The 17,541-nt window shown below is 47.2% G+C and overlaps 1 protein-coding gene across 1 annotated transcript in view; it reads left to right on the top strand.

The window, feature by feature from the left end:
- ZBTB16 (zinc finger and BTB domain containing 16) overlaps nt 1-17,541 on the top strand; it is a 191,994-nt gene that overhangs the window by 113,488 nt on the left and 60,965 nt on the right. The gene's annotated exons all lie outside the window — the stretch shown is intronic.

Raw genomic sequence — 17,541 nt, 5'->3', positions numbered from 1 at the left:
GTGTGCGCATGTATTAATGACTGTAAAGTAACTGACAATGCAGGAGCCTAGGATGGACACATCAGCTACAGTTTACATACTCAGCCCTAAACTAATTGTAGTTACTCGCTGTTCTTGGAGGAAGAAGTACAGTTTGGGCAGCGAGCGAAGGCAAGTTATAAGAGACACATGCAGGGAGAGGTGGGGCAGGGAAGAGACTCTCAGAGCCAAGAGTGAGCATCTGCTTTGTAAATCTTTGATTAACCAAGATAGTCAAGGAGAATAAAATAAAGGGACTTTCTGGTTAACTGAAGGTCAACCAAGAACTGTGTGCGTTTCAGTCTTTGTAGTTTGCTGTCATTCATCAATGTGAGAGTCCATTTTTTTTCTACTTTAGGTGAATACAATTGACTGGGGTTTTTTTTATAATAGAATATCTTGCTCGTTTAGAAGTCAAAAGGAGAATGCTCAGGGAGAGAGTCAGCCATGGAAGGGTAGTCTTAATTGGGGTCTTATTGTCAGTCTTTGCATGTGTACATGCGTGTATGTGCAAAAAGAATGCACTATATTTTGCTTTGGAAATGCATTTTTCTGGTTTTATTGAGAAATAATTGACATATGTCACTGTATAATTTTAAGGCATGCAGGATGGTGGTTTGATTTATATATGTTGTAGGATGATTTTCGCAATAGATCCAGCTGACATCCACCATTTCATATAGTTACAATATGAGGAAAAGAAAGAAGAAAAAAAATTTTTCCTTGAGATGAGAACTCTTAGTGTCTACTCTTTTAACAATACTCCCATATATCACACAGCAGTGTTAACTAGAGTTATCACATTGCACATGGTATCCTGAGTACTTCTTTATCTTATAACTGCAAATGTGTACGTACCTTTGGACCACCTTTATCCAGTTCCCCGTTCTCCCACCTTCTGCCTCTGTTAAGCACAGGTCTGGTCTCTTTTTTAATGAGTTTGTTTGTGTTTTAGATTCCACATGTCAGTGACACGATGCCACATCTTTCTCTGTCTGACTTATTTCACTTAGCTCTATGCCTTCAGGTTCTATTCATGTTGTCAGGAATGGTAGAGTTTTCTTCTTTTGTGGTTGAATAGTATTCCATTGTGTGTGTATGTCTGTCTATGTATATATATCACAACCTCTTTATCCACTCATTCATTGATATCACTTAGGGTGTGTCCATATCTGGGCTGTTGTAAATAATGCTGCCGTGAATGTGAGTATGCAGGGATCTTTTTGAGTTCATGGTTTCGTTCTGTGTGGCTATCTTGCCAAAGGAGAGCTGGATCACGTGGTAGTTTTATTTTTTAATTTTTTGAGGAATCTCCATACTGTTTTCCATGGTGGCTGCACCAATTTACCAACGGTGCACAGGGAGGCTCCCTTTTCTCCATACCCTCACCAGCATTTTTACCTCCTCTTTGGTGATGGCCATTCTGGCAAGCATGAGGTGATACCTCATTGTGGTTTTAATTTGCATTTCCCTGATATCTGGTGATGCTGAACATCTTTTCATGTGCCTGTTGACGTTTCATATATTTTCTTTGGAAAAATGTCTATTGAGGTCTTTTGTCATTTTCAAATAGGGTGGTTTTTAGGTTTTTGTTTTGTTTGTTTGTTTTTTGCTATTGATTTGTATGAGTTCTTTATATATTTTGGATATTAATCCCTTATAAGATACACTGTTTGCAATTTTTTTTTCATTCTGTAGGTTCCTTTTCTCTTTTTCTCTCTCTCTCTCTCTTTATCTTTTTCCTTCTTTCTCTCTCTCTTTTTATTTTTATTCAGTGAGAGGAGGGGAGGCAGAGACAGACTCCTGTATATACCTTAATCAGGATCCACCCAGAAAGCCTATTAGGGGGCGATACTTTGACCATCTGGGGCACTGCTCCGTTGCTCAGCAACTGAGCTCTTCTTAAGATATCAAATCAAGCCCTGGTCGGTTGGCTCAGTGGTAGAGTGTTGGCCTGGCGTGCAGGAGTCCCGGGTTCGATTCCCGGCCAGGGCACACAGGAGAAGCGCCCATCTGCTTCTCCACCCCTCCCCCTCTCCTTCCTCTCTCTCTCTCTCTTCCCCTCCCGCAGCCAAGGCTCCACTGGAGCAAAGTTTGCCCGGGTGCTGAGGATGGCTCTGTGGCCTCTGCCTCAGGCGCTAGAATGGCTCTGATTGCGGCAGAGTGATGCCCCAAGATGGGCAGAGCATCGCCCCCTGGTGGGCATGCCGGGTGGATCCCAGTTGGGCGCATGCGGGAGTCTGTCTGACTGCCTCCCCGTTTCCAGCTTCGGAAAAATACAAAAAAAAAAAAAGATATCAAATCAAAAAATTATTTCCAAGGCTCATGTTAAGGAGCTTTTTATTGCTGTTTTCTTTCAGGAGTTTTGTGGTTTCTGGACTTATATTTGTCTTTAATCCATTTTGAGTTCATTTTTGTGAGTGGCGTAAGATAGGGGTCTAGTTCCATTCCTTTGCATGTGGATATCCAGTGATCTCAGCACCATGTGTTGAAGAGCCTATCTTTTCTCCATTCCTGGTTCCCTTGTCAAATCCTAGTTGACCATACGTGCTTGGGTTTATTTCTGGGCTCTCAGTTCCATTCCATTGATGAGTTCCATTCTGTTTTGGGGGTATGATGTCTCTCCTGTTTCTTCATGGGAAGTCTTTGATTTTTTATTCAATCTTCTTACCAATAGTTGGTCTGTTCAGGTTTTCTGTTTTTTCCTGATTCAGTCTTGGTAGGTTGTATGTTTCTAAGAATTTTTCATTTCTTCTAGATCATCTAATTGGTTGGCATATAATTGTCTATAATAACCTTTTATGACCCTTTGTATTTCTGTGGTGTCAGTTGTCATGTCTCTTTTTTCATTTATAATTTTGTTGGTTTGGGTCCTCTTTCCTTTTTCCTTGGTTAGCATAACCAAGGGTTTTTCAATTTTGTTTATGTCTTCAAAGAACTAACTCTTAGTTTGGTTAGTCTTTTCTACTCTATATTTATTTCTGCTCTATTATTTAATATATTTTTTCATATTTTCTAGTTCCTTAAGGCACAGAGTTTGGTTAATAATTTGGAATCTTTCTTGCTACTTTTTTTTTTTTTTTTGTATTTTTCTGAAGTGAGAAGCGAGGAGGCAGAGAAACAGACTCCTGCATGAACCCTCCTGGGATCCACTCGGCATACCTACTAGGGGGGCGATGCTCTGCCCATCTGGGACATTGCTCCATTGCATAGGCAGAGGCCATGGAGCCATCCTCAGCGCCTGGACCAACTTTGCTCCAATGGAGTCTTGGCTGTGGGAGGGGAAGAGAGAGATAGAGAGAAAGGAGGAGGGGTAAGAGCGGAGAAGCAGATAGGTGCTTCCCATTTGTGCCCTGGCTGGGAATTGAACCCGGGATATCCACACTCTGGGCCCAGGCTCTACCACTGAGCCAACTGGCCAGGGCTCTTGCTTATTAATGTAGGCATTTATTGCTATGAGTTTTTCTCTTAGAAGTGCTTTTGCTGTACCCCATAACTTCTGGAATGTTGCATTCTCATTTTTGTTTGTTTCAACAAACTTTTTTATTTCCCCTTTAACTTTATTCTTTGATTCATTAGCTGTTCATGAGTGTTGTTTAATTTCCATGTGTTCTTGAATTTTCCGGTTTTTCTCTTGTTATTAATTTCTAGTTTCGTGCCATCATGGTAGAGAAGATACTTGGTATGATTTCAGTCTTCTTGAATTTGCTAAGACTTGTTTTGTGGTCTAACATAAGATCTATCCTAGAAAATGTTCTGTGTTTGCTTGAGAAGAATGTGTATTATGCTGTTGTTGGATAGAATGTTCTGTATATGTCTGTTAGGTTCATTTGATCTGTAGTGTTGTTCAAATCTGCTGTTTCTTTATTGATCCTCTGGATGATTTAGCCATTGTTGAGAGTGATAAAAGTCAGTTGTAAAGATCGGTTGTACCTTTTCTTCTGTAAAGCTCTACACATTTTCATGTCCTGGAGCTTATTCCTGTCCATAACAGTTTTAGGTGATAGGAAGGGGCTAGAAAAATTATGGCTAGTTTACAGATGGATAAATGGAGGCCAAGTAAATCAAAATTCTAGAATATGCCAACATCCACAGCAGAGCCACATGTAGACCCTTGTGCTGCTGGCTCCCAGTTCAGACTCTCTCTGATAGGCAGTGGCAGTACATTCCTGGACCAAGAGTTGAGAGTTGTTTTTAATAGTGGAATGCTCAGAAAAGACTGTATGAACTAAGGAGGGTAGCCTCAGGGCATGTAGGAATGCATCCCCTACCTCCACAGAGTTATCCAGAGTATGGAGAATAACAGAGGACCCGGACACCTGCATCTGGGAACTTTTTCTACTTCCCTTCATATGAATGGTCTTCAACCGTTCACATCATTAAAGGCCCTTCTAGTTCGGTGGACTTCCCATGCTGCTACCCTGTTTCAGTTAGTTTCTTTACTGTTGACACATACTAGCTAAGAGAACTTGGACAAGTGAATTAAGCTTTTCAAACATTAATTTTCACTTCTGTAACACGAGGCTACTAAGAATTAATGGGAGAACTAAATGGCATGTAGCATGGAATGTAGTGCTGTTCTCATTTCATAGTAAATGTTCCATATATGTTATTATTCTTATTACCATAACTGCAGCAGCAGCAATGTCATTGTTCTCTGTTGTAGGGCAGCCACTGCAGGACCCCTAGGACCCTGGGAAGAGAGGAGTTACGATGCAGTTGCCAAGTGCTAGTTACCATTGTTAGGCAGCTTCCTGTATATCACGTCATTTAAACCTCCTAGCAACCTTGTGGCCTCATTTCTGAGTGAGTAGGTGGTCTCTGGAGTTGTGCAACTTCTAAGTCTTCCTTGTAGAGGATAGGAGAAATGTGTCAGTACCTCTTTAGCAGGCCAGGAACCCCAGGTTCAGAGAGGTTAGGTTGCTAATGCTCTTGATGTAGCTGGTGGGTGCCTGAGCTGAAATCTCAGCTCTGTTAACATCAAAGCCAGGGATCGGCTTGACTGTGAGGGTCCCCTGCTGACGGAATGCTGCTTCTTCCCAGCAGTCGGCCTGGATGTCTGGGAGGGCTCCTGGGTGGTTTTCTGGCAGATCTATCAGAATAAGAGAAGCTCCTATCCACAGGGTCCATATAGCTCACAGCCAGAGGAATAGCCAACTGTGTGCAGAACCCTGTTCGTGGTTTCCTGGGGAGTGCGGTGGTGAGCCCATGTGTAACAGCATTTGAAGTCCTCTGGAACATTTTGTTTCTTGTCACTTGTTGAAATATGACACGGGTTCTAGACTTGGAAGTTCTTGTGTAAATTATATAAATGTCTAACCAATATGCTCTATCCCCAAATGAACATAAAATTGTATTGTATTACATTGACTTAATTGAAAAATAATTTTTAAATTTTTTAAAATTTATTTTTTTACTTTGTGAGAGGAGAGGCCAAGACAGACTTCCACATGCACCCTGACCAGGTTCCACCCTGCAAGCCCACTAGAGGGTGATGCTCTGCCGCCCATCTGGGTCATTGCTCCATTACTAAGCAACCGAGCTCTTCTTAGCACCTGAGGTGGAGGCCATGAAGCCGTCCTCAGTACCAGGGACCAACTCACTCCAATTGAGCCATGGCTGCAGAAGATGGAGAGAGAGAGAGAGAGAGAGAGAGAGAGGAGAGGAGGAGGGGTGGAGAAGCAGATGGTTGCTTTTCCTGTGTGCCCTGACTGGGAATCAAACCTGGGACATCCACACTCTGAGCCAGCACTCTACCACTGAGCCAACCAGCCAGGTCCAAATTATAAAATTTTTAAAAAACCAAAAAAAAAAAAAAAAGAATAAGAAGAAGAAATTTGACTACCCATGGTAATTTAACTTAAAAACAAAGTACACACGCGTGCTCACACACAGTTGGAAGTGGAATTGAGAGAGAGGCTAGGATAGGGAGAGAACAGGAGATTCTGAGCAGAGAGGGGTTAAGGGACTTGTCAGTACAGGGATCCCAGAGAGATCCCAGCTTTGTGAGAAGACGGGGCATACTCCTCAGTCGGTGGGCAATGGAGGCAGGGGTTCCTGCAAGGAGAAAGGGAGAGAGGACCAGAATTCAAAGAGGGCTGAGGAAGGCTGGCCTCTTCCCCCTGAAAATACCTCACCTGAAAATTTAATTGGCGAGGGCATTGAGGGGTGCAAGGGGACCAGGTAGTAGCAGGAGCAGGTGATTGAGGTTGAGTGGAGGAGGCCAAAGGCTCGGGTCAGACCGAGCATGGAGGCTGCTGCATGCTGACAGAAGCCCCTTTCTATTCTGTCCTTCTCACTTGAGAGTCCCCCAGTGGGGACCAGGGAGGAAGATGACTGTTGGTGTCCAAGGGTTGAGGAGATATCCCACTAAATCATGGCAGGAATCCCCACTGGGGTTTTTCTGGCCTTTGAACCTCATCTCCTTACAAGTGCCGAGACTGCTGTGCTTACCCCTTTTAAACAAAACAAGCTGTGGAAACCTGAGTGCTTCAGTGTCCCCTGGAACTCTGGGGTCAGCCCCAGCCTCGGGCTCATTGGCTCAGCCTGACTGGCTAACCATTCTCAGTGTCTGGATGCACTGTTCCACTTAGCCTACCTGATAGAGTAAGGCATTCCTTGCCCCCCACCCCACCCAGGAAGTAATCCCCTGGTTGGAGTCGGAGCCCCTTGCCATGTGGTCTGGGGAGCACCTTCCCATCACCGGGAGTGGTGAGCCTTTGAGCTCCCTTACAGCCACGTTCTGCTGTCTCTAGAGGCGGATTTAACAGTGGGCACACCGGGCACGCGCCCTGGGCCCCAACTTCGGAAGGGCCCTACAAAACCCCAACTTTACACTTTTTCTAATGATACCAAGTTTGGTTTCATATATGCTATTCATTTTAACATGGATAGTACATTTTTTTTATTTATTTAAAAATATGGTTAACATGTATTTTTATTTTCCCTTTCTCTCTCTCTCTCTCTTTTTACAGAGACAGAGAGAGAGAGTCAGAGAGAGGGATAGGTAGGGACAGACAGACAGGAACGGGGAGAGATGAGAAGCATCAATCATTAGTTTTTTGTTGCAATACCTTAGTTGTTCATTGATTTCTTTCTCATATGTGCCTTGCCTTCAGCAGACTGAGTAACCCCTTGCTCATGCCAGCGACCTTGGGTCCAAGCTGGTGAGCTTTGCTCAAACTAAATGAGCCTGCGCTCAAGCTGGCGACCTCGGGGTCTCAAACCTGGGTCCTCTGCGTCCCAGTCCGACGCTCTGTCCACTGCACCACCGCCTGGTCAGGCTGTCTGTCTCCTTTTTAAGGGCCCAATATTTTCTTCTGTGCCCGGCGCCTCAGCCAACCTTAATCCACCTCTGTCTCTGTCTCTGTCACCTGCTCCCAGCTGCTTCTCACACCACACCATCCATCCTTTTTCTCACTTTTAGAACTGTCTGATTTAAAATGTGTCATTTGTACAGGAGAGGTGAAGTGACTCACCCAAGGCCACACAGCTCAGGCACAGACCGTCAGGGTGCTGAGTTCATGTCTCTTGTGGGCTTCAGGAACACCTGGGTACCCCGGGCAGCAGAACTCCCCAGAGCCAGTTGTCCACTTGCCCCCTCTAGCAGTGAGCCATTCGTCTGCCGGAACAGCTGAGTACCGTGTGTACGAGGTCTTGGGGAGTGCAGCCCACCTCTCCAGGCCAGCTACCCCCTGCAGATGGGCCTTCTCCAGGAACTGTGGCGCAGGAATGTCACGGGCTGGAGTTCTTGAAGGCTCTGACCGGAAGCTAGCCTCCTCCTGGACCTTATGACCTTGATAAAGTAAAACTATTTCATAATCATAATAACTCTTTGAGCACCTAGTATGTGCTGGAGACTTCATATAGGTTCTTATTTAAACTGTCTTGTGAGGATTAACAATTCCATTTTTAGGGCAGAAGTAGGCCAAGGTCTTACCTCATGTGAGGGAAGGACCCCAAAGCTGCTGTAGGACTTCACCAAAGGAGGCTCTGAGTTGGACCAGCATGTCTGGAGGTTGTCTGGTCCATCTCTGTGGGGGCTGACATGCCCATTGTAAGAGACACTGTTGTGCCATTGCATTGATTACCACCACACCTTGATTAGCCAGTCGTGGCAGTGGATGGGGGATGGAACGGATAGAAGGCAGTGGTAAGGGAACCTCCAGAACAGTACTCTTAGACCTCAAGAATATCTGTGTGTTGCCATTTTCATGGCAACCAATTTACCACCCTACTTGTGTATTATTTGAAATAAGCTTGTGTATTCATCTCAGTAGGAAGATGATAATGCCATCAGAACTTGGCCATGAGTGTTGGGAGGTGACTGGAGAGGTGTCATTTCTTTCTTTCTTTCTTTTTTAATGTTTATTTTATTGATGAGAGAGAGAGAGAGAGAGAGAAACATCTATTCGTTCCTGTATGTGCCCTGACCAGGAATCGAACCAGCAACCTTTACGCTTCGGGACCATGCTCTAACCAAGAAGTGTCATTTCTGTCTAGTTCTCCCATCATGGCAGGGTGATTGGCTATGTCTTTACGTGTGTAGGTTTCCTAGAGGTGCACAGCCATCAGGGTCGCCTGCCCTTCTTGTCTTCTGCTCCCTAGAGAAAGTCTGCCGGAGACTTGTCCAAAGCGGACGGCTTTCCTCCCTTCTTCTTCTCTTTATGTGTTGGCTGGGGTGGCAAGAATATTTAAGTGCTATGTTTATTGCATTCATTTGATGTCTGCATGGCTCTCGGACATTGGCATTAGGGGAGAAAGTAGTGGTAATGATGATCTTAATGATAACTAGCACTTCCTGAGCAGTCATTGCATGCCCGGCATGGTGTCAAGGACTTTCCACATGCTTCTGAAATTAATCACTACTCAGCTCTGTGAAGTAGCTACTGTGTGCCTGACTTTACAGGGGAGAAAATAGGCCCAGAGAAGATAATTAGCTTGCTCAGGGTGGTAAAAATGGTAGAACCAGGACTTGAACCCAGGTCTGTTTGACTGAAGGATTCTTAACTTCTTGTGCACAGTTGTGTAGTCAGGGTACATGTTTGTACAGACCAGGAACTGTGTTTCCAAGCCTCCTGAGTTACTGCTGGTGCTAAAAGGGGCAACAGAGGAGCCTTCCAGGACTCTCTGGGCTGAGAGTTGAGCTGCCGTATTTGTTTTCTCTGAGGGACGTGAGAGCAGGACCCCAGGATCCTGTGAAAGCCACGGGCACCAGAGCAGCATGGAACCTTCTGGGTGAAAGATTATTCGGTGGTATAAGAAATCTCCCTCACTAGAGATGCCTCAGCACTGCCTTTTGATCCACTCCAAGGTCTTATCTTCCATGGAATGGACATTTCACCAAATGTGGGGTGTCCGGCCACTTACCAGATAATTGGTGGGAAATTGATTATAAAGATCTGAACCCCTACCGCCGGCAGTCCCGGGTTATTCCCCTATCTCTGTTGTCTCGGGCAGGGGAGGGGGGTGCTGTCCTAGAGGCTTTCTCAGTCCTCCCTTTGATCAAGGCCCTGCATAATTAGTCCACCCACCCTCCCGCCGCAGTGAGGCCAGGCCCCAGGACCTTTCTCTCACTTCTGTCGTCAGGTGTAACTACCCTCAGACCATCTCCTTGGCCGGTTGACCAGGCGGATTGTTTCCTATGCAACCCACACCTGTCCGCCTGCTTCCCCTCTTACATTTCCGTCCCCTGGATGCGTGTCAGCCGCCCAGAGCTCCTGGTTCCGCTTAGTTTAAGTTTTGTGATGCAGGGAGAGCGAGCGAGGCGAGAGCACGCCCGCCTGTCCTCTCGGGGAGCACGCTTCTCCTTGAGTGAAGAGAACACGCAGTGCTGGCCTTTGGAACTGGCAGCCAGCGCGCTGTTCTCTGTCTGATAAGAGGTACTGTAAATAAAACTGTACACCGCGGCCCGTTGTAAAATGCCCGTGTCTGTACTCATTGTTCTGACAGCTTATGCTTTTTTTGGGTCTGCTGTTTTGGTACTCTCTGTACTTCCTTATGTAAGCAGGCATGCATATCTCATCAGAACATTCAAGATGTTTATTTTAAAATCTCAAGGAATTAAAAGAAAAGGGACACATTACTCAACATTAGAGGCTGGCAAATGTTAGGTGTTTTTTCAGTGGTTCCTTTCTCTCCCTTCCCCTTCTTATTAGAATGGAGGGGGGGGGGAAGGGGCGGGAGAGATTTTGGAGAAAAGGAGGGATTTTGAATTGTTTTTCTTGTCTCATTGGTCTCTGCCATATTGACTTTAGAGAGACACCAGCCTACATCTGAGGATGTTTGGCATCGACTCCCTCCCCAGGTGCCGGGGACCCCCTCCAGCCCTGGCTCGTTTCTGGAGGGGAAGGCAAGTGGGGAGGAAGGCAAGTGGCTCCTTCGCCAAGAAGGAGCGGCCAGAGGTGGCGAGGGAGGGCCTGCCGGAGCCCCAGGCTCCGCTGCCTCCGCTGCCTGCGCTCCTCTCGGCTCTGTTGTCCTTGGAATGCCGGCCGCTTAGAAAAAGCTTTATGGCTCTGAGAGTGCTTTCCTGGCCTGTCCCTCCTCTGGTTCCTCAAGTAGGGGTGCTTCTCAGCCCAGAGGGAGAGTGGCTTCCACACAAGGAGGCCTTAGACTGCTCCAGCCTCTGCGTGCCTCCCTTCTATTCACCAGCCTTATCCTGCGTTGAACCCACCTCCTTCTTCTAGCTCCTGCTGGCTTTCTGGGAGCATCAGTAAGTCAGGGAGAAAGGGGAGAAGCAGAGGTCTGGAAATTCGGAGTGGTCAAGCAGCTCCTGTGCCCCCTAGTTGTAGTGCTTGAGACATCGTTGAGCCCTCACCTGCAGAATCCCTTGGAGACTGGCAGGAGCAAAGATGTCTGTCTGTCTGTCTCCTTCACACTGACTCTCAGATAAATTTAGTGTCTGGGCTGGGCTGGGAGTGGGGGTCGATCAGCAGACCTCTGCCGCGAGCTGGGGGTCCACTCTGGCTGCCGGAGGGCTCCTTGGATAGGCGGCTCCTGAGTGTACGGGAGGGAGGGGCAGCCTCTGCTGCCGGTGAGTCCTGGGCGTCTGGGGGGGAGCAGAGGGCTGATGGAAGGGAGCTCTTGCTCAGAGGGGCACACAGCCCCACTTCCTAGCCTTCCCTTTCTTCTCTCCACAACTGCCAGACTATGTAGAATAAGGACTCTGCCACCCCCTAGGGGACAACCTGGCGGTGCCCTGCATGGCCACTGCCCTCTTCCCTGGTCAGTTCCATACATGGGAACTGGGCTGAGGGTTTCTTCGCTTCTCAGGCATTGAGTGAACACACACTGAACGTGCAGCACGGAGCAGAGCACTGGGGATGTGGTAAAGGACAAGACAGACGCCGGCCCTCTTCTCATGGAGCTTACAGTCTGGGGCCCACGGGGCAGAGCCCACTCGCTGCACAGGCTGCAGGATGAGGCTCCTGGGCTCGTCTGGGGAGGGTTTAAGAGCCGGATACTGAGTAGCTGCCAATACTGATAAGTTGGTTCTGTGACAGATATTCCTGGTTTCCCCTAACAAGACAATTACTCACCTTTAAATCAGAGGAACAAGGTGTGTATGTGAGATTATAGTGAAATATGTCATTGCAAATGTGAAGCTTACTTTGCACAATATAAATGACCCCGAAATAACTGTATGTTGAATTTCAGTAAAATCCATCATACTTTGCACAAAGGAGTTAGTTAAAGGAATCATGACCCCAAGCCTGACTGGCGATGATGAGAGCTACTACTACCTGGTTCTGTGTATCTGCTCCCTGGACATCATCCCAAGCAGTTCACCCACCTTGATACAACCCTCTGAGGAACTTACTCTTGCTGTTCCCATTTCCCAGATGAAGTGACAGGCCCTTAGAAGTTAGCTTGGCTGGGATTTGAACCCTGATTTGTCTGACCTAAATCCTGAGTGCTTAACCACACTCTGCTGCTTCTTGAGATAGAAATAACATCAGCGATTTCTTTCATCTGCAGAGTACTTGAGGATTGACAAGGAGTTTTATGTTTGTTCGTATTCATTATCTCCTTCTATTCTTACAACAACCTTGAGCAAGGCAGACAGATGCGACTTCCCATTTTACAGAGTGGGAAAAGGGATGTGTGATGATGTGTGTGATGTCCACAGCCAGGCCTGGGACTCAGCTCCCTTCTGGCTATTGTCTCCTTTATTTCACTGAGACCCGTCATCACCAGGGAGGAGTGCAAGGGTCTAGCCCCCTCATCCTATGGCTCTCCCTCTTTGCTACTTAATTTCTCTCCCTGCAACCCTTCGCCTTCCTTGACCCCATCTCTCACGCTTCCCAGCTGGCCGCGTTCCCACCAGCTGGCCCCTCGCCCTCCCTTTGCCTGGAATGGGCTTTGCCCTGCGCAGTGGTATTGCTTCCTGGCCCTCCGCCTGCTGTCTTCACTCGCACGTCAGCCCATCAGTGCGGTCTCCCGTGAGCATGCACGTAACGTAGCAGCCCCTGGCATTCTGATCCCTCTCCACTTGATTTCTTTTTTTTTCATCATTTATCACCACCTTTTCTATACTTCTGTTACTTTTTAAGATGTGCCTTTCTCTCTAGAATGTAAGCTCCCTGAGGGCAGGGATTTGTCTCTTTTGTGCATTCACTATAATTCCCCCTTGGAAAATATTCAATAGTTATTGGACACCCACAAAAAACCCTATATATAGGAAGGATGTAGTGAGGGGTGGCCGTCCCTGAGCTGTGCCCTGCAATTCTCTCCACCCCAAGACGAGCCCCAGAAAATACTGTATGGGGTAAACGTTGCTGATCAGTCCGTATGTACCCATCGTGTTTAACTGGCATGACCTCCTGGCTTCCCTCACCACCCCCCTTTAGTGATGCTTTATAGATGTATCAGTGGCTGAGTGATGTCACCATAATGCATTTTGGGAATAGCCATGTGGGCTTATACACACTTGAGTTGCTTTGAATGCAAACCTGACATCATACCAAAGGCAGCAGTGAACAACATATGCACAGTAAACAGGCAGAGACTGTCTTATTGATTAACTCATGAGGCCTCTATTATCGATCAAAGCTTGGCAAGGAAATTTATCACTTTTAATTTCAGGGCTGCCAAATATTTCTGCCTCTGAGCCAGCCATTACAGAGACAATTTAGAGGTGCGTGCCTCCTTGGGAGAGGAAGGTTTCTGCCTTTCTCTTTGGCTTTTGTATCCCGGAACCGCCTGTCTTTGCTGTGGGGCTTGCCCGGGGTGGGGGTGGGGGAGTTGGAGTTGAGGTGGAGGGGTACTTGGCCTTTATGTGTGGGAGCTGATGTCCATGTTTTGCTGTGTGATGGAAGTTTTGACCGAAGCAACTGAGGACAGGGGACTTGCTCACACTCAGCTCGATTTTGTGACTTCAGCAGGGCGGGCACAGAGTGGGGAGACTTTGAGGACAACCAGATGTGGTCAGGCTTGGGCCCAAAGCCAGCACCTTGCTTGCCGAGATAGTGTGTGCTAATCTGTTGCATCTTCATCTGAACTTATCTGAACACATCCGGCCCTTTATTTCCTACCTGCCCTGCTTCCTTTCTCTTTGCTTCTCCATCATTAAAGCAGACGCTGAGACAGCCACATCGATGACTGTTTTCTAAGAACTCTTCCTGCCACATCCCTTTGAAGCTGAGGTACTCAATCCTCCTCACCCCAAAGCAGGGCTGCACACTGTGGTGAGTCCCCAGGGCGCCCTTCCCTTTCTAGTCCCCACTTCCCCCTTCAGGCCTGCTCCCCCCTTCTCCTTTAGGGAGCCTGAGAACTGGTAGAAGCAAAGAAGAAATACAGTGAAATCAGATCCCTTACAGACCCGCGGAAAATCATTCCTGGCTAATGATTTGGGACTGGGGGCGGAGGCTGTGCTCTCTTTGGGAAGGGCTGGGGCCTCCTTGCCCCAGGCTCCCCTCTCTGGCCCTGTCTGTTCTTTGCGGCTGGTGCTGTATCTCCAGTATTAAATAGATGAACAGTGGTCCTGGCCGCCACCTCTGCGACACAGTATCACTGCTTAGACACCAGTTTCTTGGCTTTCTTCAAAGCTCTCTCTGTAAGTCCCCTGATAGGTCTGTAGCCCCAAGGGGTGCCCTGCAGCTTGAAGGGAAACCCAGGAGAATCATGCTACTTTCCCTGCCTACAGGCAGAATTAAACTCCAGCCACCTAAAAAAAAAAAAATGACAATACCTGCTTTTGAAACACTTAAGGAATAGTGATTTCATATCTTTCCTAGGGGACATTATCACTCATTCATTGAGTCAGTCCACTAATATTTATTGAGCACCTACTTAAGGTATATCCAGCTTGTCATGCGGAATATAGACAAGGTCAGGGCCCTTACAGGACCTGACATCCTAGATCCACTCCAGGGTCCTTACACCCTTCACTGGGTAAGGACTGATTATTGGTGTTTAATCGAAGTCTATAACGGTACAACTTACAGTCTGAATTTTAGTCCTTAAGACTGTGCTAATACTCCAAGGCAGAGTTTAAAAATTTTAAAGGGTAGTGGAACCACTTTTCCAAATAGAATTTTACACAAAACATGGATGTACACAAAGGTAGGTTGGATTTTTACTTTGTATTTTTGGATGTGAGATCAGGAAGCCCAGTGCTCACCATCTTATCACAGCATCTTTGCAGGTGGGACCCCAGGAGGCTGAGAGGCTCAGGGCTGAGGGGCAAGGTCTCCGGTGTCTGGCTGCCTGGCTTTGAGTCCACCTCTGCGGTCACCCACCCTGTGACACTGGGCAAGCTACTTAACCTGCCTGAGCTTGAGTTTTTTAATATGCTAAGTGGCATTTAAAAGGTTCTCAAGTGGAATGATACATCTTAAATACTTGGTATCCTTCAGTGTGTGATAAAACCTCAGGAAACCTGAGACGCTTTGAAAACACCACTAGACTGTTTTCCGTTACAATAGGTGTAGGAAGTAATTCTGTCTCTTATGAACTCCCACACAAAACTGAAACACAGGCATACTTCAAGATGTTCTAGAAGACGTAATACTGAAGGAACAAAGTGCAGTGGAAGGTCGGGAAGGGCAGAGCAGTGGGGCAGAGAGCTCAGTGTCTTGAAAGTAGAATGGGACTGAAATAGAGGAGTGAGAACCTGTCATGACCCGAGCCCAGAGACTCTGACGCCAGGAGGGTCGAGTGGCGCTCACAGAGGGCCTGTGGAGGCAACTCCCCACAGAGCCGGGCCCCTCGCTAGCTCAGACCATGGAGGTCCTTGAAGCCAATGAGGGGTATTGAGAATCAGTGCAAACTGTGACCCCTGTAGTTTCTGGAACAAGGAAGTATGAGGAGAACCCAGTGGTCTTCAAGGAACCTGCATCTGTTGGTTGGGTCAGAGGGCAGGTGGTGTGTAGCAACCCGTCCTTGAGTCCTCGGGTGTTCCAAGCATGACCCCACAAGGGCCTGGGTAGGGGAAGTGATGTTCGAAATGCAGTGGAAGAGATTCATCTAGAAAACATCTCAGAAGAAAACTGCCAAGGCTTACAACAGGTGCTCCCTCGATGAAATAACATATTGGAGGCTTGGCGACTATTAGCAAGCAGTGGAGAATTCTGTTCACCTTGACATTGTGACATTGTTGCTTTGAGCCTCATAAATAGTGATTCTAAAGGAGTTTATGAAATTGAATTGCACTGAATTGATTTAGTTCATTCAAAGCAAAAAGAAACCATGTGTAATATATATAAATATATAAATATAAACACACACACACACACACATATATATATATATATCACATGTAGACACAGACACAAACAACAGTGTGGTGATAGCCAGATGGAAAGGGGGAGAGGGTAGATGGAAGTGGGCAGTGGATGAGGAGAAGGAAATGAGAACAAAAGAGACTTTGCTTAGGGCAGTGGGCAAACAATGTAGTGTGCAGATGATGTTTTATTGAGTTGCACACCTAAATCTATAGCCCAATAAATTCAGTTTAAAAAGTAAAAGAAATTTTAGACCCTGGCCGGTTGGCTTAGCGGTAGAGTGTCAGCCCAGCATGTGGAAGTCCCAGGTTCGATTCCCGGCCAGGGCACACAGGAGAAGCGCCCATCTGCTTCTCTACCCCTCCCCCTCTCCTTCCTCTCTCTGTCTCTCTCTTCTCCTCCTGCAGCTGAGGCTCCATTGGAGCAAAGTTGGCCTGGTGCTGAGGATGGCTCTGTGGCCTCTGCCTCAGGCGCTAGAATGGCTCTGACCTCAACAGAGCAATGTCCCAGATGGGCAGAGCATCGCCCCCTGGTGGGCATGCTGGGTGGATCCTGGTTAGGCGCATGTGGGAATCTGTCTGACTGCCTCCCTGCTTCTAACTTTGGAAAAATAAATAAATACATACATACATACATACATAAATAACTACATAAATAAAAATAAAAGAAAATTTTAAAAAGAATAGAATTGCATTGAATTGATTTAGTTTATTTTACAAATATGTACAGTGAAGGTCCCTAGTAGAGCCTGGGCAGGTGCAGCTGTGCATGGGATAATGTTCTCCCCATGCTCTCTCTGCAGAAGCTGACAGTGTGTGCAGAGATGGAGACAGGTCCACAGGCATTTGTAAGAGAGTGTAGTGAGGCTATGGCCTGGACTGCAAAAGGTGCTCTGGAAGCAAAAATGAGGGCTCCCTCCCCCAGACAGGGCAATGAGGGTAAGGAAGCTGATGTGTAGATGATGAATAGAGGCTGGCTGTCCTGTGGGGCCAGGGAGAGGGGCCAAGGATGTCAGAGGCAGAGGAGGCACAGAGACCTTGCAGAGAGGGAAGCCATGGGTCCTCCAGGGGACCAGAGCAGCTCAGTAGGGCTGGAGACTAGGGAGCAAGAGTGAGGAAGGAGAGACAGAGCAGGAATGATAGGCATGTCAAGAAGCGTTTGTCATCGGCAGGAGTTTGGGCTTTACCTTGAAGGTCCTAGGGAGTCAGGAGTCATTCAGATGTTTTCCTTCCTTCTTTCCTTCCTTCCTCCCTCCCTCCCTCCCTCCTTCCTTCCCCTCCACCCCCTTCTCTCTCAGTGAGAGGAGGGGAGCTAGAGAGATAGACTCCCACATGCACCCCAACTGAGATCCACCCATGTCTGGGGCCAATGCTCGAATTAACTGAGCTATTTTTAGTGTCTGAGGCTGACATGCTTGAACCCACCAAACTATCCTCAGTGCCTGGGGCCAACGCTGGAATCAATAGAGCCACTAGATGCAAGAGGGGAAGAGGGAGAGAAGGGGAAAGGGAGGGGGAGAGGAGCAGATGGTCACTTCATTCGCGTGCCCTGACCAGGAATCAAACTGGGGACATCCATATGCCAGCCCAGTGCTCTATTCACTGAGCCAGCCTGCCAGGGCCCATTCAGATGTTTTAAATGGTCAGCTGTAGGAGGTGGCTTGGGTTTAGTTTGGACACATTGAGTTAGGGGTTTATCCAAGTATAGGTATGTCAGTAATTCCTTTTATCCCATAAGGTATAATCTAGGCACCAGAGTACATGTCTCCTCATTGTATCATTCACTCCTTTTCATCTCTCAC

Source organism: Saccopteryx leptura, chromosome 1 (assembly GCF_036850995.1).
Source record: "Saccopteryx leptura isolate mSacLep1 chromosome 1, mSacLep1_pri_phased_curated, whole genome shotgun sequence".
Classification (NCBI taxonomy): Eukaryota; Metazoa; Chordata; class Mammalia; order Chiroptera; family Emballonuridae; genus Saccopteryx; species Saccopteryx leptura.
The sequence above is the reverse complement of the archived record's forward strand: the minus strand, read 5'-3'. Positions and strand labels throughout refer to the sequence as shown.